The 26,858-nt window shown below is 42.0% G+C and overlaps 1 protein-coding gene and 1 long non-coding RNA gene across 2 annotated transcripts in view; one reads left to right on the top strand and one right to left on the bottom strand.

Annotated features, from left to right (window-relative positions):
• LOC115084465 overlaps nt 1-22,133 on the top strand; it is a 40,105-nt gene extending 17,972 nt beyond the window's left edge. Inside the window, exons 4-5 of the long non-coding RNA XR_003854567.1 lie at nt 20,723-20,786; nt 21,355-22,133. This is a non-coding gene — a long non-coding RNA (uncharacterized LOC115084465). The remainder of the gene's footprint in view (nt 1-20,722; nt 20,787-21,354) is intronic.
• The window catches only part of ANO10 (anoctamin 10), a 536,131-nt gene that overhangs the window by 314,788 nt on the left and 194,485 nt on the right, over nt 1-26,858 (bottom strand). The window lies entirely within an intron of this gene.

The raw sequence follows: 26,858 nt of genomic DNA on the forward strand, positions 1-26,858 counted from the left end.
ACAAATGGATTACAGTGAGCTCTGGCAGAATAAGGCTGGTGAAGAAAAGACACCCACTCTCCCTACCGCTCCTCTTACATAATACATTTTCTGCATTGAATAATGGAAGCTCCAGGAATAGAAAATGAGGTGAAATCTGAAAGGGATGTAGTCACCCTGTATATCCAGAAACCCTTAAATATTATCAAAGGTCATAAAAGGAAAAGTCTTCTGCTGGGAGACTCAGTCATCAGATGAACCAATTTGGGTAATAATTTTGATGGGGACACAACAGTTAAATGCCTTCCAGGATGCTCAGCTAGTAGAAATGCAACCAGATAATCAACACAATTACAGAAGAAAGTAGAGACTCCAATATCAATATTATCATCCAACTGGGGACCAATGACCTTGCTAGACATGGTATCCAGGGAAGAAAACTCAGAATCAATGTCAGGAAATATTTTTTCATGGAGAGGGTGGTGGATGCCTGGAATGCCCTTCCGGAGGAAGTGGTGAAGACAAAAATGGTGAAAGATTTCAAAGGGGCATGAGATAAACACTGTGGATCCCTAAAGGCTAAAGGATGGAAATAAACAAAAGAGTGCATGGTGGTAACTTGCTGAAGCGGCTGTTACTACCCTTAACCAATAAGCCTGATACTTTATGCTAACATTGCTCTCTGCTTCATTGGCAAGAGGTAATGGGGAATTGGACTCAGACAGCAACCAACAAGGACCCTGACTTTGAAGGTTTGGGAAACTAAGTATGGGGGTGACCTGTATGGCACGGTAATGCTACTATTATGGAGGTGACCTGTATGGCACAGTAATGCTACTATTATGGAGGTGACCTGTATGGCGTGGCAGATGCTACCATAAGCTTCCTGGGCAGACTGGATGGACCATTTTGTCCTTTTCTGCCGTCATTTCTATTTTTCTATAAAGAATTCCAGGAACACTTATCGACAAAATGGAAAAATTTCATAAATAAGAACTCAGTACATGCAGAAACCCCACCTTTTACTGGGAAGCCAGCAAGGCAGTCATCACAGGGAAGATAATTTCTAACATCAACATAAAAAATAAGATGCTATATATGAATATTTTAAAAGTGACTAAAGGAAAACTGGCAGGCAAAGCATCGCAAATAAACACCTGCTTTCATCAAAGACCCAAAAATCGCATTACTGTACACATTGCACAAATTGTTCAGATTTGGAAATAAGACTGAAAAACCTCTGGCAAATCTGGTGAGAATAGCAAAGGGGGAAATATACTGTACATAGAAAAACTGAAAGATGAGCATGGTCAAATGTCAAATAAGAGAGCAGATATCTGTGCCAATCTGAGGAAATTTTATAAAAATCTGTACGCTGAAGATAAAGGAAGAGGAAAAATCTAGGAGAACAACTTTAAGGGTCTTCTTATGTAATGGATGAACAATTAGCTAAATTAAACAGACCAATCAAAATGCAAGAAATTATAAATGTAACTAGAACTAGTAAAAGCCACAAGGACCCAGGTCCAAATGGTCTGAATGCAGACTATTATAAAATACTAGTAGGTTTAATCCCCCAAACACTAGGGAAGAGCGGTGGTGGTCCCACTTCACAAGAGTGGAAGCAGAGAGGAGGCTGGAAACTAAAGGCTGGTTAGCCTCACCTCAGCGGTGGGTAAAGTGATGGAGTCGATGTTGAAAGAGAGAATAGGGAACTATCTACAATCTGAAGAATTGCTGGACCAGAGGCAGCATGGATTCACCAGGAGAAGATCCTGTCAGACAAATCTGATTGACTTTTTCGACTGGGTGACTAGGGAATTGGATCAAGGAAGGGAATTGAATCAAGGAAGAGCGCACAATGTCATCTACTTGGATTTCAGCAAGGCTTTTGATACAGTCCCGCACAGGAGGCTGGTGAATAAAATGAGAAGCTTAGGAGTGAGTGCCGAGGTGGTGGCCTGGATTGCAAACTGGTTTACGGACAGATGACAATGTGTGATGGTAAATGGAACTTGCTCTGAAGAGAGAGCGGTGTTAAGTGGAGTGCCACAAGAATTGGTGTTGGGACCGAACCAATATCTATGTGAGCGACATAGCAGACGAGGTAGAAGGTAAGGTTTGTCTGTTTGCGGATGACACTAAGATCTGCAACAGAGTGGACACGTCAGAAGGAGTGGAGAGAATAAAACGGGATTTAAGGAAGCTGGAAGAGTGGTCGAAGATATGGCTGCTGAGATTCAATGCCAAGAAGTGCAAAGTCATGCATATCGGGTGTGGAAATCCGAAAGAACTGTATTCGATGGGTGGTGAAGGGCTGATGTCCACGGAGCAGGAGAGAGACCTAGGGGTGATAGTGTCTAATGATCTGAAGTCAGCGAAACAATGTGACAAGGTGATAGCTAAAGCCAGAAGAATGCTGGGCTGCATAGAGACAGGAATATCAAGTAAGAAAAGGGAAGTGATTATCCCCTTGTACAGGTCCTTGGTGAGGCCTCACCTGGAGTACTGTGCTCAGTTCTGGAGACTGTATCTACGAAGGGACAAAGACAGGATGGAGGCAGTCCAGAGAAGGGTGACCAAAAAGGTGGAGGGTCTTCATCGAATGTCTTACGAGGAGAGATTGAAGAATCTAAATATGTACACCCTGGAGGAAAGGAGGAGCAGAGGTGATATGATACAGACTTTCAGATACTTGAAAGGTTTTAATGATCCAAAGATAACGACAAACCTTTTCTGTCAGAAAAAAAATCAGCAGAATCAGGGGTCACGATTTAAAATTCCAGGGAGGAAGATTCAGAACCAATATCAGGAAGTCTTTCTTCACAGAGAGGGTGGTGGATGCCTGGAATGCCCTTCCGGAGGAAGTGGTGAAGACCAGAACTGTGAAGGACTTCAAAGGGGCGTGGGATAAACACTGTAGATCCATAAAGTCTAGAGGATGTGTATGAAGAGTGGGTTGCTCGCGGGAATGACGGCTACTACTGGAGATAATACCCTTATTCAATAAACATACACACTTAATGCGACTCCAACAATGCTCTAAGCTTCAACGGCAAGAGGTAATGTGGGGGAAAAAAAAAAGGATTTCCATTCACAAAGAAGCAGGGAGTAGCTTGCTTGTTGCGGCAGATACTACTCCAAACCGAGTAGGCCTGATACTTCACTTTCAATGCATGTCCAGCGTAGCTCTCTGCTTCAACGGCAAGGGAGAAAGACTGATACTTTATGCATATCCAGCACAGCTCTCTGCTTCATCGGCAGGGGAGAAAGTCAGATACTTCACTTTCAATGCATGTCCAGCGTAGCTCTCTGCTTCGATGGCAGGGGGGGAGTGAAGAAGGGTCGATCTATATACAGACAACAACCAACAAGGACTGAATTGCATAGTCAGGGTAGACAGGCGTGGGTGTGGCTTGCTTGTTGCGGCAGTTGCTATCCCTGGCTAATTGAGCTGGATGTTTCGCTTGGATGCAGTTCCGGCACTTCTCTCTGCATTAATGGAGGGGGGAGGGGAAGCGGAACCAACGGGTAACTAAGGGCCAAGAATGACAGATAAGTAAGAGAAAAAAAAAAGAGTATGGGGGCTTGCTGAGCAGACTGGATGGGCCGTTGGTCTTCTTCTACTGTCATTTCTATGTTTATTTAATCTTTATTCATTAAATCATCTGCAACAACTGAAATAATTCAAGATATATGAAAATTACCAAAACATCAATGCAGGTAATAAAAAGGAAATACAATGGTAAATCATAACAAGCCCACTTAGAGGGGAGAATATCTAGCAGAGAAGCTTGGGGAAATTTTCATTTACTTTTAAACCCACTTATCACATCTTAATACGGATACACCTGCTTCCTCTAGTCTTATCAAAAAGAAAATGCTCTAGGAGGAAAGGATCAAAAATTACAAAATTATTATTTTGAAAAGAAACTAAACACTTGCAAGAGTATGTAAGAAAATAAAGTAGCACCTATATCTTAATACCTTTTGCTAGTGGGAAAGAAATTGTTTTCCTATGGGCCTGCGTTGCCTGGGATACATCAGAAAAAAACCTGAACCTTTTGACCACAGAAAAGGAAATCTTTCTAAAAAAAGAATTCTTAAAGATCAGGTCTTTATCACATTTAGAGGAAAAGGACACAATTAAGGTAGCTGTAACGGATATATGATCTTGAAAAAATTAGTCAGCCCAGGACTATCCAAAACCGAACTATGTAGTCCACCCTCTTCCTCTCTGTAATAATCTTTTCCTTGTTAAATAATAAATCCTTGATAAGGCAAGTATTTTAGAAATATGCAAATTCTCAATATATTTCAAAAACAATTCTCGGGCAGATAGTCACCTTGTCTCAGGAAAATTTAGAAATCTCAAATTCCTGATTATTCTCTAATATTTACAGTTGTTTATGGATATATTAACTATACTGAGATGCAAATGTAGTCTGAAGTGTAACCTCTTGATGGGTTACTCCTGCCAAAGCATCTTCCAAATTATAAAGTTTAATCTCAAAAGTCCTCCATCTTGAGTCTCATTTCTGAAGAAAATTACAAAGCTGAGAAACTGACTGGGAGGTGTTATGATCTAACTTAGCAATTAACCTCCAAACATCCAATAATGTAACATTCTCCGGTTCTGCTAAACCTCCTATAACTTCCACAGGGGCGGGGGAGAAAGACTGCTGGAAGAGGGACTGATGATGATCTGGATACAGGAACTTTAGTAGACTGATTGATCCCTTCGGTAGACCCCAATAAAAGGCATCTCAGTCAGCTGAGTACTGAATGTGTGCACCACTGTATCCAGGTCCAAGGATTCAGGTAATAATATGTAGATAGACCTTGCAGTTAGGGTGGCAGTGGGTTGTCGCCCAGACATAAGGAGATCCCGAAAGGTTGTCCAGACTCGGATCTTCAGTGGGCAATTGAGATGGACGTCGAACATTCACATCCAATTGGGCCTCAGGTTGTCAAAGAGGCCAGTGAAGATGTAACCAATTTGCTCTTCCTCTTTCTTCCCATTGGAATCTAGGGGCTTGTTAAATTCTCACACTGGCTCTCACCAGATGCAGGGAGTGAGAAGCCGACGAGGCTTCCAAAGTCCCCTTACATTCTCCTATAGCTCTCTCCACTAGGGAAATTCTATATGGACACATTAGATAAGGAAAGTTTTCCGGTAGAGTTTACCAAGGCACACATAACAGTATTAGCAAAGCCAGGCAAAGATTCCACTAATCTGGTTTTGTATACGCTGAATTATTTATTAAATTATGATTTAAAATTATACGCAAAGATATTAGTGGACAGGCTCCTTCTCCCAAATCTCATCTCGCTAAATCATGTTGGCTTTAAGGTAAAAACGGCGGAAACACATATTAATAAACTGGTTACTGCTATGGAAACTTGGTAGAATTAAGAATTCCTTCTTTAGTAGTGAGATTTGACTCTGATAAAGCTTTCGATTGAGTATCTTGGGGCTATCTATTTTCTGTCTTAACAAAGCTATGGGTTTCATGGAGCAATTTTGCAGTATGGGGCGGATTTTAAAAGCCCTGCTCGCGTAAATCCGCCCGGATTTACGCGAGCAGGGCCTTGCGCGCCGGCGCGCCTATTTTCCATAGGCCTGCCGGCGCGTGCAGAGCCCCGGGACTTGCGTAAGTCCCAGGGTTTTTTGTTGGGGGCGTGTCAGGGGCGGGGCCGATCGACGCGGCGTTTCGGGGGCGGGCCCGGGGGTGTGGTTTCAGCCCGGGGCGGGCCGGGGGCGTGGCCACGCCCTCCGGAACCGCCCCCGGGTCGCATCTCGGCGCGCTAGCGGCCCGCTGGCACGCGGGGATTTACTTCTCCCTCCGGGAGGCATAAATCCCCGGACAAAGGTAGGGGGGGGGTTTAGATAGGGCCGGGGGGGTGGGTTAGATAGAGGAAGGGAGGGGAAGGTGAGGGGAGGGCGAAAGCGAGTTCCCTTGGAGGGAGTTCCCTTGGAGGGAACGGAGGCAGCCTGCGCGGCTCGGCGCGCACCGGCTGCACAAAATCAGCAGCCTTGCGCGTGCCGATCCTGGATTTTAGCGGCTACGCGCGTATCTACTAAAATCCAGCGTACTTTTGTTTGCGACTGGTGCGCCAACAAAAGTACGCGAACGCACATTTTTTGTAAATCTACCCCTCCATATCTATTTATATATAAGACCCCAAATCTGCTATTATAGCAAATAACCAATTATCCCAAGAATTTTCCTTACAAAGGTGAACAAGACAAGGCTGCCCATTGTCTCCTCTATTATATATTTTGTCCATTCATCTCTTACCGAGAAGAATTGAAACAAGCAAAAAGATTTGAGGTTTTAAAACGGGAGGACAGACTTTCAAAGTAGCTGCATTTGCAGACGATATATTAGTATTCCTTACCTCTCCAAACGAACCCTTAAACTTTATGATGCAACTGCAAAGGCAATTTGGTATTTTCTCTAGTTTAAAATTAAATTTAGAAAAATCGGAAGCATTGGATGTGCTGGGAGATGTAATTCCTGTAATCACTTAACACTACAATAGGTCTAAACGATGTACAATAAAACATACATAGAAGCATACAATAAAAAAAAGAACATTAAAATAAGCTTTCTGCATTAAATAATTCAAAACAAAAAGAAAAATAAAATACATACATACAAGTAAAAAAAAAAAATATCAAGTGATTCTAACAAATAGAAAAGTTTTTAAAAGGCCTCTGAATGTTTATAAGGACTCACATAATTGCAACTCAATGGAAAGGGAGTTCCAAAGAGCTAGGCCTGCAACTGAAAAGGCGCATTCTCTAGTAATGTGCAGGTGTGCTACTTTTGGTGATGGAATATTTAAGCATCCTCTTTGTAAGGAACACAGACTTCTGGATGGCTGATATATTTATAGTATGGTATTAGACCATGGATAAGAATGGCTGTTGATTAGTTTGAAAATTTTCATGCAGGATTTGTACTTAATCCATTCATTGATTGAGAGCCAATGTAAATCAATTAGAACAAGGGTAATATGATCATATTGCTTTAAGCCAGCGATTACATGGGTGGCAGAGTTTATGAGCATTTGTAAAGGTTGTAGCATGGAGAAAGGAAGGCTAATAGGAGACCATTACTGTAGTCAACAATTGGAAAGATGGTTACTTGTACTATAGTGCGAAATTCTAAGAAATGCAACATTTTAAGGCCAACTAAAACAAGTAGTTTGAAAAATCCCTTTTTGACAATTGATTTAATATGAGGGCGTAAAGAGCAGTGATTCTCAAACGGTGGGCCGAAGAAATGAAGGCCGGCGCTGATGGCTGCTGCCAGAGACCAGGCCGGCAAGGCCGAAGATTGGAGATGCTGGCCGCCGCCACCCGAGTCCAGGTTGGTGGGGCCGAAGATGAGCCGTTCAGCTGGGGGGCCAGTATGTTTGTGTATGTGTGCTGTGTATGCAAGACAGGGAGGGTGCTTGTGTGCATGGTGTGGTGTATATGCGAGACAGGGAGGGTGCTTGTGTGCGTGGTGTGGTGTGTATGTGAGACAGGGAGCGTCCTTGTGTGTGTGTGTGTGTGTGATGTGTATATGAGATAGGGAGAGTGCTTGTGTATATCAATGTGAGTGAAGGAGGGTGCATCTGTGTGTGTGGTGTGTGTGTGTGTGTGTGTGTGTGTGCGTGTGCGTGAAAGAGAAATGGAGCATGTTTCTGGCTGGCTGTAGCTGTAAGAGAGAGGGGGCATGTGTGTGATTGAGCCTGTTTGTAAGTGAGATAGAGAGAACATGTGTGTGACTGAGAGCTTGTATGTAAGTGAAATAGAGAGAGCATGTAAATGATTCAAAGCCTGTGTGTAAGTAAAAGAGAAAGAGCATTGTGTGATTGAGAGAGTCTGGTCAGAGAGGTGATGTAATGAGAAAGACTGATAAGGGAGATGACTGGTATGTGTGTGTTTGTGAATGTGTGTGTGTGAGAGAGAGAGAGACTGGTCGGGGAGATGATTGGTGTGTGAGAGATAGAAACTGGTCCTGACGGTGTGATGTATGTGTGTGAGAGAGAGAAGAGACTGATTGTGGTCCCTAAGGAATAGGACCATGAGGACAGCTTCAGCAACTACTGCTGCTTCTGGTGTGGCCTCCAAGGGAAAGGAGTAGGAGAACTGCTGGAGAGGGTAAGTAAAGATGGCTTTTTAAGCTCATTTTTCTTGACTGATTACCATTTTAATTATTGGGTATTATGTGATGTGTCTGCTGTTTTAAAATATTTTATTGGTGTTTGAAGAATTTTTAATAATTTTTAAGAGTTTTTAATCATTAGATATTGTTCTGTTCTTCAGCTGTTTTGAAACATTTATTCATATAGTTTTACAGTTATTTCTGTGTGGGAGTCTGTAACAGCTTGGTTTTTTCTGTTTTCCTAATTGGAGGTGTATTGATGTATAGGGCCTGGTTTAATATTTGTAGTGTTGCCTTTTTATAGGTAGGGGTGTTCTATTTGAGTGCATGCCATAATGCAGGTGTAACTTTGTGCAGATTAGTTTGTGAGCATTATTGCAGATCCTGGTACTATGTTAGGTGCTATATTTCTGGTTCCATTTCTCTAGTTTTGAACTGCATGCAGAGTGGCCTTTTTGCATTTCCATTCTAGTTTCTGTCTCCATATTTGTCTTTCTGTACCTTGGTGAAGGTCGATCTTGTGTGCATGACCGAGGTGAGGTATTTAACTAGCATGCAGGTTAGTAAAATACCTCATCATATTTATTGTGTTTTCTCAATAGGACATGCACTGGTAATGAACTGCTGTCTTTTTATAAGTAGGTATTGCGCCTGGTAGCGGAGGGAGTTAGAGTTTCTGTTATTGAGATAACACTAGAATATCTTTTTTGCATGGTGAGTTGTACAGGGAAAGTTCTAGTTCTGCTTTATACCCATTACTGAGGGGTGGGGTTAGCCTTGTGACTGTCATGTGTTCAGTGTGTCATGCATGTGGGATCTATCAGGTGTGTCCTGACAGAAAAAAGGTTGAGAACCACTGATGCAGAGTATAACAATACTCCAAGACTTTTAACATGATTTTTTATGGGAAATGACAGTGTCTAAATGGATGGTATTATCAGAGAGACTGGTATAAGGACTATGAACAGTAAGAAATTCAGTTTTAGACATATTTAAGGAAAGTTTGTTATGATATAACCAAGTTTTGATAGTAGAAAAATAAATATTAAAATGTTCTTCAGTGTTTTGCCAAGTAACAATTGGAGAGATTAGAGAATTTTACAAATCGGAGCCAAGTAGATGTTGAAAAGCACAGATGAGAGGAATTCCTTGTCTAAATGTATCATTGAGAGACAGTAAAGAGGATTCAGTATTCATGGCTCGCCTAAAGCCGAATTGATGTGGATACAAAAGTTCATGCTGCTCTAGGTGATCGGTTAATTGCTTTAAATTCGCATTCTCAAGTACTTTAGCTAGAAAGAGCAAGGAAGAGATGGGCCTACAGTTATTAGGATTCAAACCTACTAGGTTGCAATATTTCAAAAAAGAGGACGGACTGCAGCTTTTTTGAGTCAGTCAGGAATTGAACTTTCCTCGAGGGAAAAATTGACAGGATGAGTAAGAGTGGGCGATAAAGTATCTGTGGTCACTTTAAATAATGCTGTTGGACAGCTGCAAGAAGGACACATAACATCATTTAAGTTAGCAATGATATGATCAACTTCCGTAATAGTAATATGAGCAAAAGATTCCCATAGAGATAAAGTGGAAGGGATGGGATCAGAATACCAAACCAGAATGTTAGAGGAACTGAGATATAATTTCTCAATCTTTAAATTGAAATGAATGAGAAAAGACTCGACAAATGAAGAGTCAATCGAGGGAGAGTTGGAGGAAGTAAAATCTGTAAGTTTTTTGGTTAATGAAAAAAGAGCCTTAGGATTTTAGCCAATGTCGCATATTGTTTAGAACAGAAATCTTTTTTGGCTTCACTGGTTTGATATTGATAGAATTTCAATAAATTTGGAAAGTTCCAAAGTACAATGTTTCCGCCAATGGCATTCACATTTTCTCAAAGACTGACGCAGCGATTTAAGTGGCGAAGTCAACCAGGGTTGTGATCTGGATATTCTCGGTTTGAAGACTTCTAATGGGCTAATTTATTCAAGACTGAAAACAGAATAGAATCCCATTCTGAAACTGAAACTGTAATGTTAGACAAAGGAATGTTAGCTAGCAATGGTGAAATGGGTTGCAAAAGAAATGAGATATCTGGGAATAACGATTCCCGTTGAATTAGACAAGATTTATGAGGCTAATATTTGACCCCTAATGATGAGTATGAAGAGAAATTTAATGAGTTGGGGGTCACTTCCCTTATCTTTAATAGGAAAAATGCATCTGTTGAAGATGATGGAGGTGCCCAAGTGGATATATGTTATGCAACTATTACCTATTTGATTAGAAAAGAAAGAGATAGCTATGATTCATTTCTGTATCAGAAAATTTCTATGTGGGAAACAAACTACAGGCCTCACTTCAAAATTTGATGAGAACATGGAATCAAGGTGGACTGGGATGCCCAAATTGGCAAGATTACAACCTGGCTTATATGTTAAGACATGTAAGAGATTGGCTTTATGAGACTTATGATTATTCCCCTATACACTTTTTTTTTACATGAGTGGGCAGCCCTCCTTGCATTGAATAACATTTTACAGGTGAAGCAGGAGGAGCTCCCGGACAATATCAAATAAGAGTTTGTTAGTAGACTCATGTAGGAAGTCATGGAGCTTACTCTGTAAAAAACTTAAGAGACCAAGAAATAGCTCATCCTACTTGTCTCTATGTGGGAACCCTCAGTTCCCATCAGGGGTCAGCAACAGCTTATTCCAAACATGGAGGGACAAAAGTTTAGTTTATCTACACCAGTTTTTGAAGAATGAATCCTCCACAATGAAAAGCTTTCAAGACCTGCAAACTAGATACTCTTTAGGTCCCAGAGATTTTTAGCTTACTTACAGGCAAGACACTATATAAGCACATTATCTCAAAATAAATTAGCAGTGCATGTTTGGCAGGACATTGAAAAAATTCTATTTCAGACTTCTGCAAAACAAGGGTCAGGTGCTGCTGGGCTGGAGAGATGAGGCAGGAAGCAGGAACCAGGAGCAGTAACACACAATACAACGATGCAGGAGACCCAATGCTAAGGCAGAGAAGTGTTGCAAGACTGAGGCTTATAAAGATCCGAGGAGATTATGTCATCAGAGAACGCAGATCCTGGTTTCTCACCACTGAGTGCATATTATATGCACACAGACATATGCACGCCCCTATGGGGAAGTAGAACCTTGGCGGCAAAGCAGTGGTGGAGGTTGGAGCTGGCGGCGCTTGAAAAACGCTGAGGACAGCCGTCGAGGTTGTAGACATGGCGGGGTGGGATAGGGGCTCTGGCTGCTTCATGGCTTGTGGAGCCTAAGTGGCATTAGGAGGTAAGTATGGTGGATTGCAAGCTGTCAAACATAACACAAATTACAAAGAAAAATGGGAACACGAATAATTCAGTTTGTTCTAACTGCTGACTGGAATGATTAAAACGTTTGATGGTCCTGCTATATTAAGGGGCAGAGAAAAACAACAATTGTCTTTTAAAGATCCTATTTAGGGTAAACAACAGAAAAATTCACAGTTATGGCACCAGCGATTGCATGGCACGCTTTCAATCCCAGCCGGCCTCTGCAGATGGAGAGAGCCCTTTGCTTTAATGGCAGCTTTCCTTCCATTGGCTGTTCATCACTTTCCTGAGTAGTGCAGCAGCAGCCACTATCCAACGTAAGAACACTCTAGAAAACACTGCAGTCGCCCATCAGGTGAACCAGCATAGCCCTGGCGAAATGTCAACACATGTGGACAAAAGAGGAAAACCTGCTCAGGCCTTCCTGAAGAAAAACTGATTTAATTCTGCCCTAGCTTTAAAAAAAAAAACAAAAAACGTCACGCCACCCTCGTCAGATTAGTTGCCTTCTTCTCATGCATCACACTAGAGCTGTAAATTATCTGAGAAAACGCTCTCAATCCCACTGATTTTTAATTGAAATCCAGAAAATTTACATAGTGGCTTGCAGAAGCACCGTCTCTGCATGAAGTTTATATTATGCCATGTGTATCATCAGCAACTCTGATAGAGCAAGAGCTGATTGGAAAGAAGATAATCATCTTAAAAAGGAAACAATTATATTCCAGCTGCACAATATGGTAGAAATTCATTTTTTAATGCAAAATCCATGATTTTTAATTAGAACTTTTAACACTCGCTTAGAGGGATATTCAGCTAATTAAAATTTAATAAGCATGAGAAACGCATAATCCAGCAGTAATGTACTACCAAGTATATTTTTCAAATAATTTAGTCAACAGGTGTAACAAAAAGATTTTCCAGTTTCTTTTTATTATGGGAGGAATGGAGAGACAAGCAATTTCCTCCTGTTCCTTTGGGTTTCAAGGCTCAACTGGAACCTGCCTCTACTGGAGGTGCAATGCCATAAGCAACTACCATGGGATTTCATCCCCTCTTCTGTATAACCCAGCTATAGCAGCCTTTACAACATATCCCCAGCTAGCTATTTTGATTATAATCTGCGCTAAAGAAAGGAAAAATGGGCTGGGATTCAGAGTTTCTTTAATATTCAAAGGTAGATTAAATTAGAAAGAAGCTACTTTAAGCTATTGTTGAGAAATGGGATGCAAGCATATTTATCTTTTATATAGTCACTTCTAACTTTTTTGTGCAACTCTTCTCTTAGATGGACCCCTCATTGCAGCCATTGTAGCGCCTTGAGGTGGAGGCCTGTTGCTATAGTGCTGTAACCTCCTGTTCCAGGATCGGCCTCAACTTTGGTGGTTCTCTCACAGCAGCTCTTTAGGGTGGAGGCTTACTGGTGCTGCTTTGGCCCTGCGGTATACACTTATCTCTTGGAAAAGAAGCCTGCTGCTGTCAAGGAGGCTTTTCTGAGAGATGGATCTCTGGCCCGCAAAAAAGCGTGGACCTACCGCTAACATAGCAGCCCACCCTACACTGCCTCCAGCAGTGGCTGGTGCTGGGCCACTCTCCTGGTGATACAGCTGCAACCTGAATTAGGGCCTTCTTGGCCCATGAAATCCATATAGAACTGGAGAGGAAAGACAACCTGGTTTGTCGCTGTTGCAGCAGCTGCCGGCTTGCTAATTTGTTCTTTTTTTTTTTTTTTTTTCCTGAGCTGCCTGCAGACCTGTTCCACTCCCACTTCTACCTAGCCAGAAGCTGAATAAAACTGAGGCAAGGGATGTAAATACACCCTTTTATACAGGGAGAAGGCCTCTACCTGAGTTTTGGATTTCTATCTAGGGAAAAAAAAAAAAAAAAGGGAGGACAACCTATCTAAGAAATTGCCATTTTCTTGCTGTAGAGGATCTGGAAATATCTGGAAACATCAATAATCACTGTACCATAAAAAGAAGAAACAAGGAGGGAAGTGACATCAGCCCCACCAAATGGCCACCTGATCTTAGAGCTCTGCGAGGCAGCTAAATAAAAGTGGTAATACCAGCATCGTGAGTCCCTTTTCGAGCAACCAACCTGACCGGAAAACCTCAGGGAGAGGATGGCAAACCGCCAGCGCTCTGTGGACCTCACAGAGTTCTCGTACTCGGGAAGCACAGCGCAAATACAGACGGCCAAACCCTGCACAGAAACAGAAGGCGTAAGGGAAGATTGACCGGCGGGCAGGGTGGCAGCCAAAAATGGTGGGAATTCAGGCCTAACAAGAAGGGAGCTATTGGCATGGTTCCAAGACCTAAAGTCCGATATTGCTGCGGTAAAGACTGAAATTCATGAGGCGGTTGGTGACTTAAGCCGAGAAGTGGAGGACTTGGGGCAACGGGTCCAAGATCGTGAGCAAAATGCCGACGAACAGACTACAACTATGACTTAGCATTCTAAAGAGGTACAAAGGCTAAAAAAGATGTTGGAAGAATTCTCCTCCAAGCTGGAGGATCTGGAAAACAGAGGAGTTCCTGAGGAGGAAGGAAATACAAATTATATCCTCCTGATTCAGGCTATATGTAAGGCAATTTTGCAAATCGGGGGACACGGAGGGACTCGAGCAAGCTGTAAAAGTGGATAGAGCTCCCAGAGCATTGGGAAAGCCAAGTAACAACCAGCCAAGAGACATAATAGCTTGCCTCCATGACTTCCTTGTGAAAGAGGCAATCATGCAAAAAAAGCAAGGGCACTGGGGAATATTTCATGGAAAAGCACAAAAATTCAAATATTCAACGATTTCGAAGTGATAACTTTGCAAAAGCGCAAAGCTATGAAGCATATCACAGAAACACTGAGATCCGAGAATATCAGATATAAGTGGCTGCACCCATTTGGGGTATCCTTCAATATCAGCAGTCACTCGTGTGGCATGTTCTTCAGGCGCTGCTGAGATTTTTCTGCGGCAAAAGGGTATAGAAATCAAGTCAAGTCAGGAGCCAGAGCAACCCAGTTTGCGTAAGGAAACCTCCACATGGCAGCGAGCTGGCAAAGGAGGCAAAAGACTGCAAAGAAACTCCAATGGAAATCTTACTACATCAGCAGTAGGCACATGAACTTGGGATAAGGCTACTATACATCATTTACTTTGCTCTTGCAATGAATCCCAATTTTTGGGATGGAACTCGCCCCGGGAGAGTCTATATATTGGTTATTTTGAATATATTGATCTTGAAGTTTTCATTTGACTGATGTAATATCGTTTTGATTTCTCTGCACTCAGTAGGAGACTTTTTCTGCTCAATATAAGATACAGATTATGGACCAACTAAGGGCGCAGTCACTGGTTTCACCACTACTTATGTTTTGTTTACAAGGCCAGGCGGGGAGATGTCATTCCTCCTGATTAGAATGAGGCAGAAGGCCTCATTAACTTCTTTTGCTTGGGAGTGGGGGGAGGGTTAGGGGTGTTGGGGATTTTGGATTAGCAGTATATACTAAACGTATGGTTAAGAGATGGCTTTATGGTTATATGGGACACTTATTTTTTTACCTTAACAATGGCTGATGTAAACTTTGTTTCTCTTAATGTCAAAGGCCTTAATTTACCTTGCAAGTAGCAACTGTTATTTGAGGAAGCTAAAGCCAATCGGGCTTCCATAATTTTTATACAAGAAACTCATTTACTTCGTACGGATGAACATCTTCTCCGAAACCCAAACTATCCACAGATATTTCTCACCTCGAATGTAGAAGAGAAGAAGAAAGGCAGAGTAGGCATTCTGTTTTCTAAAGACCTGAGCGCCGAAGTTCTCGCTAGTAGGAAGGATAAGAGTGGGCGATTTTTAGCTTTAGTGATATGATTGAACACTATTACAGTGATCTTAATCAATATATACGCCCCCAATGTTAATCAGGGTGAATTCTATATCCGCCTTGAACACTCTGAGTGATTTTGTGCAAGGGGAGGTCTTAGTGGGAGACTTTACTTGACCTTGTGCCCTAATATGGATAACAGACACTCCTCTGGGCATGAGTTAAAAATGCATACATTACGCTTGAGAGTATTAATGGACACATGGGGTCTACAAGACATCTGGCATTTAAAGCACCCCACCGATAAAGATTATACCTTTTATTCTAGAGTCCATTGTTCCTATTCGCATATAGATATGTGGTTGGGTAGTAAACTTTGGGCCCAGGGGTTTAGGAATAAAACCATAGAGTCACTCACATGGTCAGACCACACTCCGATAACTGGCTCCTTTTGTCTTCAACCAGAAACAGAGGGGATAAAATATTGGAGACTAAATAACTCCATACTCTCCGATAAATAATTTACTGAAGCTCTACGGGAAGATATTAAGGAATACTTTTCTTACAATGATAATAATGAGGACTCTCCTGGGGTCTTGTGGGACTGCTTTAAGGTGGTTCTATGGGGGAAACTGATATCAAAAACATCAGCATATAAAAACAAGCCCAGAAAGATCGGATAGAACTGATTCAAGCTATCCACCAATTGGAACAGAAACATAAGATGCAAGGGGGCTTCAAAATGCTCAGAGAGTTAGATAAAAAAAAGGAGCTAGTTACAAACTCTTCTATATGTGGATATCCAATATCAGGTGGATAAATCAAAGCAGGGCTGTCCTCTCTCACCCCTGATCTTTGCTTTGTTTATGGAGCCCATGGCTACTATGATTAGGAACAATAATAATATTAGAGTGGGATCCTCTCAGTTTAAGATCTCTCTCTTCACGGATGATATTTTTTTCAGTAGCGCACCCATACCTCTCATTACCAGTATTAGTGCAAGAACGGTTTAGCGCCATCTCAGGCTTTAAGGTCAACATGAGCAAATCAGAAATACTAAGGGATAGATTTTAATAGCTGCAGAATTTTAAATATTTTGAGCAGAATTTCCCTAGAAATTCACTGTAAGAGTGTCCCCTCCACATACACACACCCTCATACAAGCTCCCTCACACTCTCGCAGACACACATCCCCTCATACAGGGCCCTCTCTCTTGCATACACACCCACACAAGCTCCCTTTCTCTTTCACACATACATCCTCACACAGGCTACCTATGTTTCTTTCTCACGCAGCCCTTTACACAGGCTCTGTCTCACACATACACAATCCCTTCACACAGGCTAGCATCCTCATATACACACAATCCCTTTTTCATACCCACAAGCTCCCAATCTCTCACACACATACACATACACTCCTTCACAATCTCCTCATATAGGCTCCACTTTCTCTGAAACCCACACTCAAGCATCCCCCCAGCCCCCTCTCTTACCTACCATGCTCTCTCACACCCTCCTGCTCTGTCACCCTCCCCTCATATAGGCTCCCTCTCTGAAACCCTCACTCAAGCATCTCCCCCACTCCCCCTCTTACCAACCAAGCTGTCTCTCACCCTCCCCCACACCCCCACTCCTCGCTCACACACTCATTCTCTCTTATCGGCATCCCGCTCCCCTCATATAGGCTCCCTCTCTCTGAAACCCACACTCAAGCATCCCCCCCCCCCTCATATAGGCTCCCTCTCCCTGAAACCCACACTCAAGCATCCCCCCCACCCACCCTCACTTATCTCCCATGCTCTCTCTCACATCCTCCTGCTCTCTCTCACCCTCCCCACCCCACCCTCTTACCAACCATGCTCTCTGTCACACACACATTCTCTCTCACTGGCATCCTTCCCATGCCCCATGCTCTCTCTCACACCCTCCTGTTCTCTCTCACCCTCTCCTCCCTAACACACATTTTCTTTCACCGGCATGCCGCAGGACGCGCTCCGTTCGCGGCGAAGATGATGGCCCGGTGCGCCACTCGCAGCGAAAAGGGAAGGTCCCCATGTGCCGTGAATGGCGCGCTGGGCCTTCATCTTCATTGCGTACGGAGCGCGTCTCGTGGCACATGGGTGCCTTCTCTTTTTGCTGCGAACGGCGCGCCGGGCCTTCATCTTCGCCACGAACGGAGCATGTGCCGTGGGACGCGCTCCGTTCGCAGCATGCCGGGGTCTCCTCTGCTATTTTCTGCGCAGAATTTGGCAATTCTGCACAGAGGGGAATTCTGAGCAAATTCTGCGTTCCACAGTAGCACAGAATTTCCCCAGGAGTAGCATGTTATAAAATTAGGGGTTGGCATGCACAAGGTGGTGCACAATTGTGCACCTTGCGTGCGCCGAGCCGCGCTGCCTTCCCCGTTCCCTTCCCCCTAGCCTGACCTTCTCATCCCTTCTCCTAACCTTCCCCCCCAGCCTTACTCTAAACCCCCCTTGACTTTTATCTTACCTTTTGTGCCCGCCTCCGGGCAGGCACAAGTTGCGCGCGCCGGCAGCCTGCCGGCACGCGATTCTCCAACACAGCGGTAATGGCTGCTTTGTCGGAGGCCTCTGTCCCCCACTTACAGACCGCCCCTTTTTGCAAGCCCCGGGACTTACATGTGTCTGGGCTTTACATGCATCACCGGGCCTTTTTAAAATAGACCCGACCCGTGTAGGGCTTTTAAAATCTGGCCCTAAATGTGTCATTGCCTGAGGAGCAAGCTTGCAGGATACAGGAATCCTTCCCCTTTAAGTGGGCATCTGTTAGCATTCACTACCTAGGGGTCAATCTGGGAGCAGACTGGAAAAGCTTATTTCGATTAAACTATAGTCCGCTGATGACCCAGACAGCCAAGGACCTGAACATTTGGGCCCCCTATAGTTTTTCATGGCTGGGGAGGGTGGCTATTATTAAAATGAACGTCCTCCCAAGATAACTATCTTTTTCAAACACTACCAGTGGAGGTGACATTAAATTTTTGAAATCATTACATACAAAAGTATTTCATTTCATTTGGAGAAAACGTCCACCTAGAGTGGTGAGAAAGGTATTATTTAGGTCTAAACGAATGGGAGGCCTAGCCGTACCCAAATTTATACAATACTATAATGCGGCCCAACTGAGAGTAGCATATGACTCGTCATCTAGTTCTGTTAAGAAACTATGGATCTACACTGAGCAAATTGACATTTTGGATGATTCCCTTTACATTAGACTTTGGGGCCTGCCTCTGAAAGGAGGATCTGATCGCACTCCTAATTCCTTCACCCTTCGGTTATGGAAGAGATGGTGGTTTGTATTAACAGGGCATGAGTTTTTCTGCCACCTGCTACCAGTGGGTATAAGGGACAGCACCTGGTACCCCACACAGAGAATCTGTTTAGGGAATGGAAGCAATGAGGAATCTGGTGTTGCGGGCAACTAGTCGATAGTTTGAAGTTAATCCCTTTCTCTGATTTACAGCTACAATTTAATCTCCCACAATCTGAATATTTTCGATACCTACAGCTGCAACATTGTCTTAAAGATAGGTGCCTATGGAATCAGGTTACCAGAGAGATGAATGAGTTTGAAACAATGTACTTTTACCATAATGTTAACAAGGGGATAATATCCAGACTCTACAAATGGCTGGGGGTCACTCTGGGATCCAAGTTTGGCTATCAGTCTAACTGGGAGCAGGATGAAGGGTTTACTTGGTTAGAGAATCAGTGGGAAAAATGCTATTTGAATATTGCTAAGAGTTCTATATTGGCTAATATTCTTGAGACTAATTACAAACTCTTGAACCGCTGGTTTCTCACCCCAACTAAACCGAGTAAGATATATCGTAATCGCTCAAATTAATGCTAGAGACAATGCCACTTGGAGGATACATTTTATCATATTTGGTGGACCTGCCCAAAAATAATACCATTTTGGCGGTGGATTGAGAAAGTGCTTTCTGAGCTGCTCAAATTAAAGATTCCATTTCTCTCCACCACATATCTTCTCTCAAACTATTCGGAATCATGGCCAAAAGCAGGCCGGGCGCTTATAAATTTCATACTTTGTGCAGCTAGGCAGGAAGTGGCGGCACATTGGCAAAAAGTGGTAGCCCCCACCAAATTAGCTTTTCTGAGGAGGGTCTAGAATGTGCACTATTGGTCTTATATGACAGCAGCACGGAGAGATACTGTTGCCTTCCACATTCAAGTATGGGAACCATTTCTTCAGTGTTATCAAAAATCTAACTAGGGATAGTATACTGTAATACTGACCTAAGGTTTGGAGATGTTATAGATTGAATTAAGGTACGACATGTATAAGGCCATATATAGGTTTCTATTATGTTTCATATGTGTTCCTTCCGTATGAGCAAATGTGGGCCTCTGGGCCATTCAACCATACTGTGGATTAGACTTTGGGGGGGGGGGGGGGGGGGAGGAGGGTTTAGAAGGGTTTGGGTTTTGGAAAGGTTAAGGGATTTGGGGGGAAAACAAAAATATCTGTGTTGATTTTTTTTTGGATGTCATTTTTATTGATGTATTACAACATTTGTTTCATGTTGTACAGATATTTTGACAACACTAATAAAAGTTTAAATTAAAAAAAAAAAAAAAAGAAGAGGAAACAGCCCTTTATCTAATTAAAACAAAAATGTCATCAACAGTGCAGCTTTAAATTGTATAACTTTTTTGGACTTTAAACAGGTTTCATCTCATGATTATTCCTCATCAGTATTCTCATGGAGTTGCCTTAAAGTATGTTTTTGCAATTTTGAAGTTGGGTAGAAAAGTGCTGTAAGAATAGGAAGAATATTTTCATTTGGCATTTCTAGTACTTCCTGCAGGTAGCATTTTAGAGCAATGAAATGAGAACAGGGAAACCAGGGTCCACATCCCACTTTTCCCACTGTCACTCCTTGTGACCTTGAGCAAGTCACTCTTATCTCCCACTGCCTCAGCTCTTTGGGCTAAGGACTTATTGTTACCTGAATTTTAACAATGTTCTAAGCTGCCTTGAGCATTATTTAGAAATCCAAATTAGCATCACTGTTTAGCGCCTCCACTTCCAGTCAGACTTTTTATTCTTCACAGAATTTTCAATCTTGCTGTGTGCCACAAAATATTCTTTCTCTCAGCATCATTAGGCCCAGCGAGCACCTCTGCAGTTTCCACCAATCCTCTGCTTTCTTTTCAATACTTTCAAATCTTGGCTCCATTCTGACTAATGAATGTAAATATCAATATCAAGCTCTTTGACAAACAGTTTGGATTCTAATTTTCCCAAGTGTAACAACAATTGCATGAGTTCAGTAAATAGCTCATTTATTGGAGCCAAAAAAATGAACATGAGATTATTTACTGCTGCTTAACCACATCATTCTGTTCCTTCCATCATGCTATTTCCTCAGTAAACTGCCTGAGGATACACTTCCAGAGAAGATCCTTGGGAATCAGCCTTCCAGTCTCAGCAGTGTAAGAATTATTTTCTATTGGTCTTGTCTGTGTGCCTTGATTAAACTGCAAGCTCCACAGGGAAATGAGAGTCTCTTATGTGTATGTATCAGCCCTACGTACATCTAGTGATGCTACAAAATTAACCAGTAGTAACATTAATTTCACTTGAGCCAGGCAAGTTTAGCACTGGCTTCTATGCAACTTCAGTTTTATACTTCCCTTAATGGGTTACCATTGATATGGTGTCAGCTGGTTCACAACACTGTGCTTTTAAGACTGTGCCGCCTTTTTGCATGTAGTGCCCTTTATGTGGGCTCACCCTTTAAACTAATTTATAAATTACAACCGGTGCAGAATATGGCAGCTATGGTAGTCCTGGTGAGAGCACTTAGAGAAAGCACTACCCCTTAATTGCAAGAGCTGCCAGATAAAATTAAAGCTTTTATCCTTGACCTTCAGAGTTCTGAGGGGAAATGGCTCGTCCTACATGAAAAAATAAATGCTTAGCCGGAGCAGGCTTGGCTGAGAGTTAAGAACCAGTCGGGAAGCTCTGTTGAACATTCACTCATTGCGTGCTTTTCACCAGGTGCCTTCAAGGGCGAAGAGCTTCTTGGTTGCTGCCCCTGTTTTCTGGAATAGTCTACCAAGAAAAGTGAGACTGAAACTAAACTATTTCTCCTTCAGAAAATATATAAAAATGTGATTACCATGCAAATTTAATTGTGCTTAATTATTTTACCGACTGGTTCCATATATGGGGCAGATTTTATTTTTCAGGGAGAGATTATTAAAAGAGATCATTGGTTGTTTATTATATTTTAGGAGGTATAAGGAGGGTATTGCATTGTGGTTTTATTGTTTTTTTCTATAATATTATTTTACAATTCAAATTTAGCTTTTCATGAAATGTTTTTCTGACTTTGTACAGTAGTTTTACTATTTTTATTTGTTCATTTTATGTATTGCTAGTTTACAAAGTATATTAATTGTTTTTTCTTTTAGGTTTTTGTGTTATTATGTATTTATACTTTGTGCACTGCTTTGGTCAGTTTATAATCTGGAAAAACAGTTTCTAAATTTGTAAACTAAATTACTCTGCTGTGTGTGTCATGATATGCCACAAACTACAACATACTGCAAATGACAGAGATCCCAGTAATCAAGAATATATCCATCCTGTCAGAGAGCTGATATAAAGATTTCAGCCATAACCATGAAGGGTTCTCCCCTCCAAGAACCCACAGCCACTGAGGCAGGGAAGGGAGACTAGCACTGCCCCAGAAACACAACTTCAGTCTGCTGTTATGTCTTGTTTCATATCCGCTTTGTAAGTTAGTTTTTGGTGCACTGGAAAACCAATAAACAAATTCGTAAAAGGAAACTCATGTTAGCAGAAAATCAATTTTTTTTTAAATCCAGTGTTGTGTCAGAGGGCAAATGCATAGAGATATTTAATGATCTTGGCATTGGCTTATGCTGCAAAAAAAAACCCCAACAACTGGATTTGGGTCTTTTTCTCATTTGTTTGCTCCTAAGGACGTGTATTTGGCTCATGGAATGGAAAAACACTTTTACATATCCCCCTGCCTCCACCTTTGATTATGACTGGACAACCTATTCTACAAAGTTCACAAGAGCTTCTTGTATAATGTGCAAGTGCCTCCAGCCCAAATAAATTTAAGTCTGCCAGAGGCAGAGTAAGACCACTCAGATGCTGTCTGGATGCCACAGGAATCACTGGGAACTTCTCTCAACCAGTTCTTCCTCCACACCCTCTCTCTCCTCCCCAACCCCTCAATTCCTGTTCCATATTTACTTCTTCTTATCTCCTCCCTATTCCCTTATCTCAGGCAACTCCTTCTCCCCACGTTCCCATCTCATTCATCACCTTCCTCTCTTTCATAATGCCCTTTGTCATCCCCATACTTGGTCCTTTTCTCACTCCTACTTTGTCTCTCCCCACCCTCCTTAATACCTAATTCATTCCTCCTTTTTCTTATTGACACTGTCCGTGGAGCCTAGGGAGAGACAATGCAGCTGCCAACATTGTTGAGTCCAGTCCTAGAGAGGCTGCCAGCACTGATGGCGTCAACTTGGTGGAGGGTGGGTGGCACTTTATGTTTTGGATGGCATAGAGTCCAAAAATCAAAAACCGGCATGGCAAAAAATCTCAGATGTCCTTGTCTACATATTGAAAAAAATCTTTATTTGTAGTCTCACAGATGTATCATGGGATATTTCAACCTTGTTATGAGTTACACAGTCCCCCCGGACTGGTATAGAGTCCAGCAGGATAACGCTCTTGAAGAAGACTAAATGCTCAGTAGAATCTTTATGGGTAGAAATCCCATGTGTGTTAGGGAAGAGTATAGTGATAGGAGTATACTACCATCCACCTGGACAAAATGTTCAGACAGATGATGAAATGCTAAGAGAAATTAGGGAATGAATGACTGCTTCATGGAGTAATTGGTTTAGGAACCGACGAGTGAGGGAGCCATTTTTGATCTAATTTTATTTTGGTGCGAGAGGTAACGACACTTGGCAATTATAACATGATCAAATTTGACTTAATAACTAGAAGGGGACAATAAGTAACTCTACAGCTCTAGCACTAAACGTTCAAAAGGGACACTTTGATAAAATGAGGAAAACAGAAAAAAACTGAAAGGTGCAGCTACAAAGGTTAAGAGTGTACAACAGGCGAGGATATTGTTAAAAAACAAAGCAAAACATCTTAGAAACACAGTCCAGATGTATTCCACCCAAATCTCTGCTTTACTACTTTCTCTGCACTGCCTCAGAATGTTGGTTCAGTCCTCCTGTGAGTACAAATTTATCTTATGCATATTCATTGAAGATATCTGTAACATTCAAGTGGCTATGGGGTTACAGGTTGCGAAGCCATTTCTTTTCACATTCCCTCTGATTTTTTATTCTATTCTTCCCCAGCCCCAGCAGTTATCCAGCACACAGACCTTTCATCTTCATATGACTCTGCCAACCCTCCGTAGATATCTAGCATAATTCTTCTCCTCCCACAATTCCATTAATTATTGCGATGCTTCCCAACCAGTGTGCCATGGCACATTTGTGTGCCTTCAGTCTTTATCAGGTGTGCCATGAAACAGTCCCCACTGCCTGATGCTCAGATCCAGCTCAGTGCCTGGGATCTGCTCTCAGCACCTCAAGCAACAAGAGTCACCAGCAGTGTCTCTTAAACGTGTAGAAGCTCCTTTCTGAGAACATGCGTAATCATGCAGGCCTATTTTTCCTACCTACAGCAAGAGTCCCAGAGTGTAATAATTAATGGGGAGCATGTAGGGGGCATGGTTTGTCAAGCCCTGGACTGTGGACATAGTACCACCTCATCTTCCCCTTAGTGAGCTTTCTCCTGAGTCCTTTCTAGGCTGAGCGATAGAACAAGAGCATACAATAGAAGTGACACACTCAAGGTGTTGGGAGCAATGAAGGAGCTCCGGCAGCCATATGCAGCAGCCAAGGTAACTAACCAAGTCAGTGGCCTGTATCACACTGAATTATTGAGATGACTTGGTGTGTCTCTGCCCTCCATTCTCCCTTTTGTTTTAAAATTTGGAAGAGACTGGTGATTTGTACTTTCCTTCTTGTTTCCTTTGGGCATTTATATGTCGCTCATTTTAAAACACATAAAGCCACACCCAAAAGCCTTTATCAAATCCACAGTTAAGTGAATTAATCTAATGAACTGAACAGTTTTTCATCTAATATTGTTATTCAACAACTAACTATAATTTTGGCCAACACACCCCCCCCCCAAAAAAAAAGTACTGAAAAACATGCACGTAAATATATTCAGTGATTTAACAGCATCTGCAATGCCTCAAGAGCATTCAAAGCTCTAGAAATCGAAAATCAAATTATGGCACTTTAAGATACTATCTAAGCCCAGAAGACAATAGCATAGCCAGCCAAAAATTAAATTAAATTTCTGCTTGATATTAGTCAGGATTTCTGCCTGTAAGTGCTTAAGCTACCCTTTCAAACAGATACTCTGAAGAATTACCAGAGAAAAGGTAGCAGAAATGTAATTATACTCCTTTAATAAAAAGTTTGCTTTATATTGCATACATGGAAATATATACATATCTATACACACACACACACACACACACACACATATTCCATTTCTTCCAGTTTGACAGTCACTCCCAGGAAGGTATTCCTCTCATTCCTACAGCCACAGGGAGTAAATAAACTCCCAACAAACTAATAATAAATGGGGAGGCCAAGAGAGCTGACAGTAAGTACCGGTATTAGAATTTGTCCTCTTGCAATCAGATGGAGAACAAAGCAAGTCTGTTGTGCTTTCCTAACGGCTGTTCCTAACTGCAGAGGCAGCTGCAATGGACCATCAGGTGTATGCCTCCATGACAAGTTCAATATTTGACAGTACTAAAGGAGTGGTGCACATTTACAAAGTCAACAAATAGAAGTGTGAACCTTTGTACCTTTTGTACAAGTTATGTGAAGGAGCAGAGACAGGTTCTCTGTATCCTCTTGGGGCACTCCCTCACAGGGGGGGAGCACCTCTATAGCTTGTGTTACCCGGTTTGTACATTCCTGTGCTGACTTATACATGGAAACTGGTACAGTGCAGAGCTACAGAATAACATACTAACGCTGCAAATAATACTGGATGTCATTCAGAACGGCTTCATTAGAAACACAGCTGCACAGAATTTTATCTGCTTTTCCCACTGCTAATTTGAAAAAGCAGCAAAGGAATTATCCAGTTTCATTAGGTGTGGACTCGCGAGATGCACTGGAAAAGGTGCACTGCCTGCAGAAGCAGTAGCCGCACAGCACTAGATTCAGAAAATGCAAAAGACACCCCTGCACACCAAACTGGTTATTTTGATATTTCTTCAGAAGTGCAAAGCGTGCACGAGAGACAGCAAACATGACTCAGAGTGCCCATGACTGATAACAGTATTACTGTTCTTACATATGACATGTTTCCAAAGCGTTTTGCAGATACAGACGTCAATTATCATTTTTCAGTTACTAAGTGGTACATCAACATGCCATCACTAAGCGAACCCTGCTTCCACTACCAAGCTGGGCCAAACTGACATCAACTTAGCTAACCATGCACAATAGTTAAGACAATGCTAATACAGTAGCGAGGTTAGATTACTTTAATGCATTGTTGTGTAATGGTATCCCCTGGAAAAAAAAATAACCTCATGTAAGAAAACAGAGAAAAATGTATGAAATCTAACTAAAGAGTCTATAAAATAATGAATAAAAGTGGCACAATAATGTGAGCATCAAGTCTTTTTGAAGCACTTGCACTCTCCAGTTACTCTCCAACTCCCATAAACAAAAATATTGCTATGTATTAGCTGTGGAAGGCTACTTTATTTAACAAGTTAACTTAGTGGTGCTACACACGAGAAGTGGAATAGCAGAAAAACAATTTTCTACAGCTTCTGGCATTTTCTCAACTTGAGAAGAGAGAGATAAAATCATGACTAAAGAGCTCGGGGGGGGGGGGGAAACAGACTGAGGGGGCCCCAGAAAACGTGGCGGCGTGGGTCAGGCCACACATTCTCAAATGAGCTTTTAATTTGCACGAGGCTCTGTCAGATAATGCCACTCCATGAGCGAGGACGAGGCAGCATGCTTGCCCTTGAACAAAACACAAGGTATAGCTTTATAGCTACTTGTGTGGAACCTATTAGATAAAGACATTTATTAAGAGGATTTGTGGTCAATTTCGATGTCAAAATCAAATATAAAATAGCCCAAAACAAATCCTTCATATTACATGTATGACTTCTCTTAAATAGGATTCCTCAATTCTCAAAATAGAGTATAGTAATTCAACCGTTATAAAAAAATATTTATGGAAGGAGAGGAACGTTTCATATACAATGATCATAAATCCCCAACAGGGTGATTTAACTGTCGAATCTAATCATCAACGAACCTCCTCCAACCAAAGTGTATAATCAATGTGCAAACATTTTTTCAAAAGTGAATTTTCTGTGTGTATCCTTTAAAGCGTTAATCATTTCACTTGTTTATAAAGGTGAAGTGAATCAC

This window comes from Rhinatrema bivittatum, chromosome 2 (genome assembly GCF_901001135.1).
Source record: "Rhinatrema bivittatum chromosome 2, aRhiBiv1.1, whole genome shotgun sequence".
Lineage (NCBI taxonomy): Eukaryota > Metazoa > Chordata > Amphibia > Gymnophiona > Rhinatrematidae > Rhinatrema > Rhinatrema bivittatum.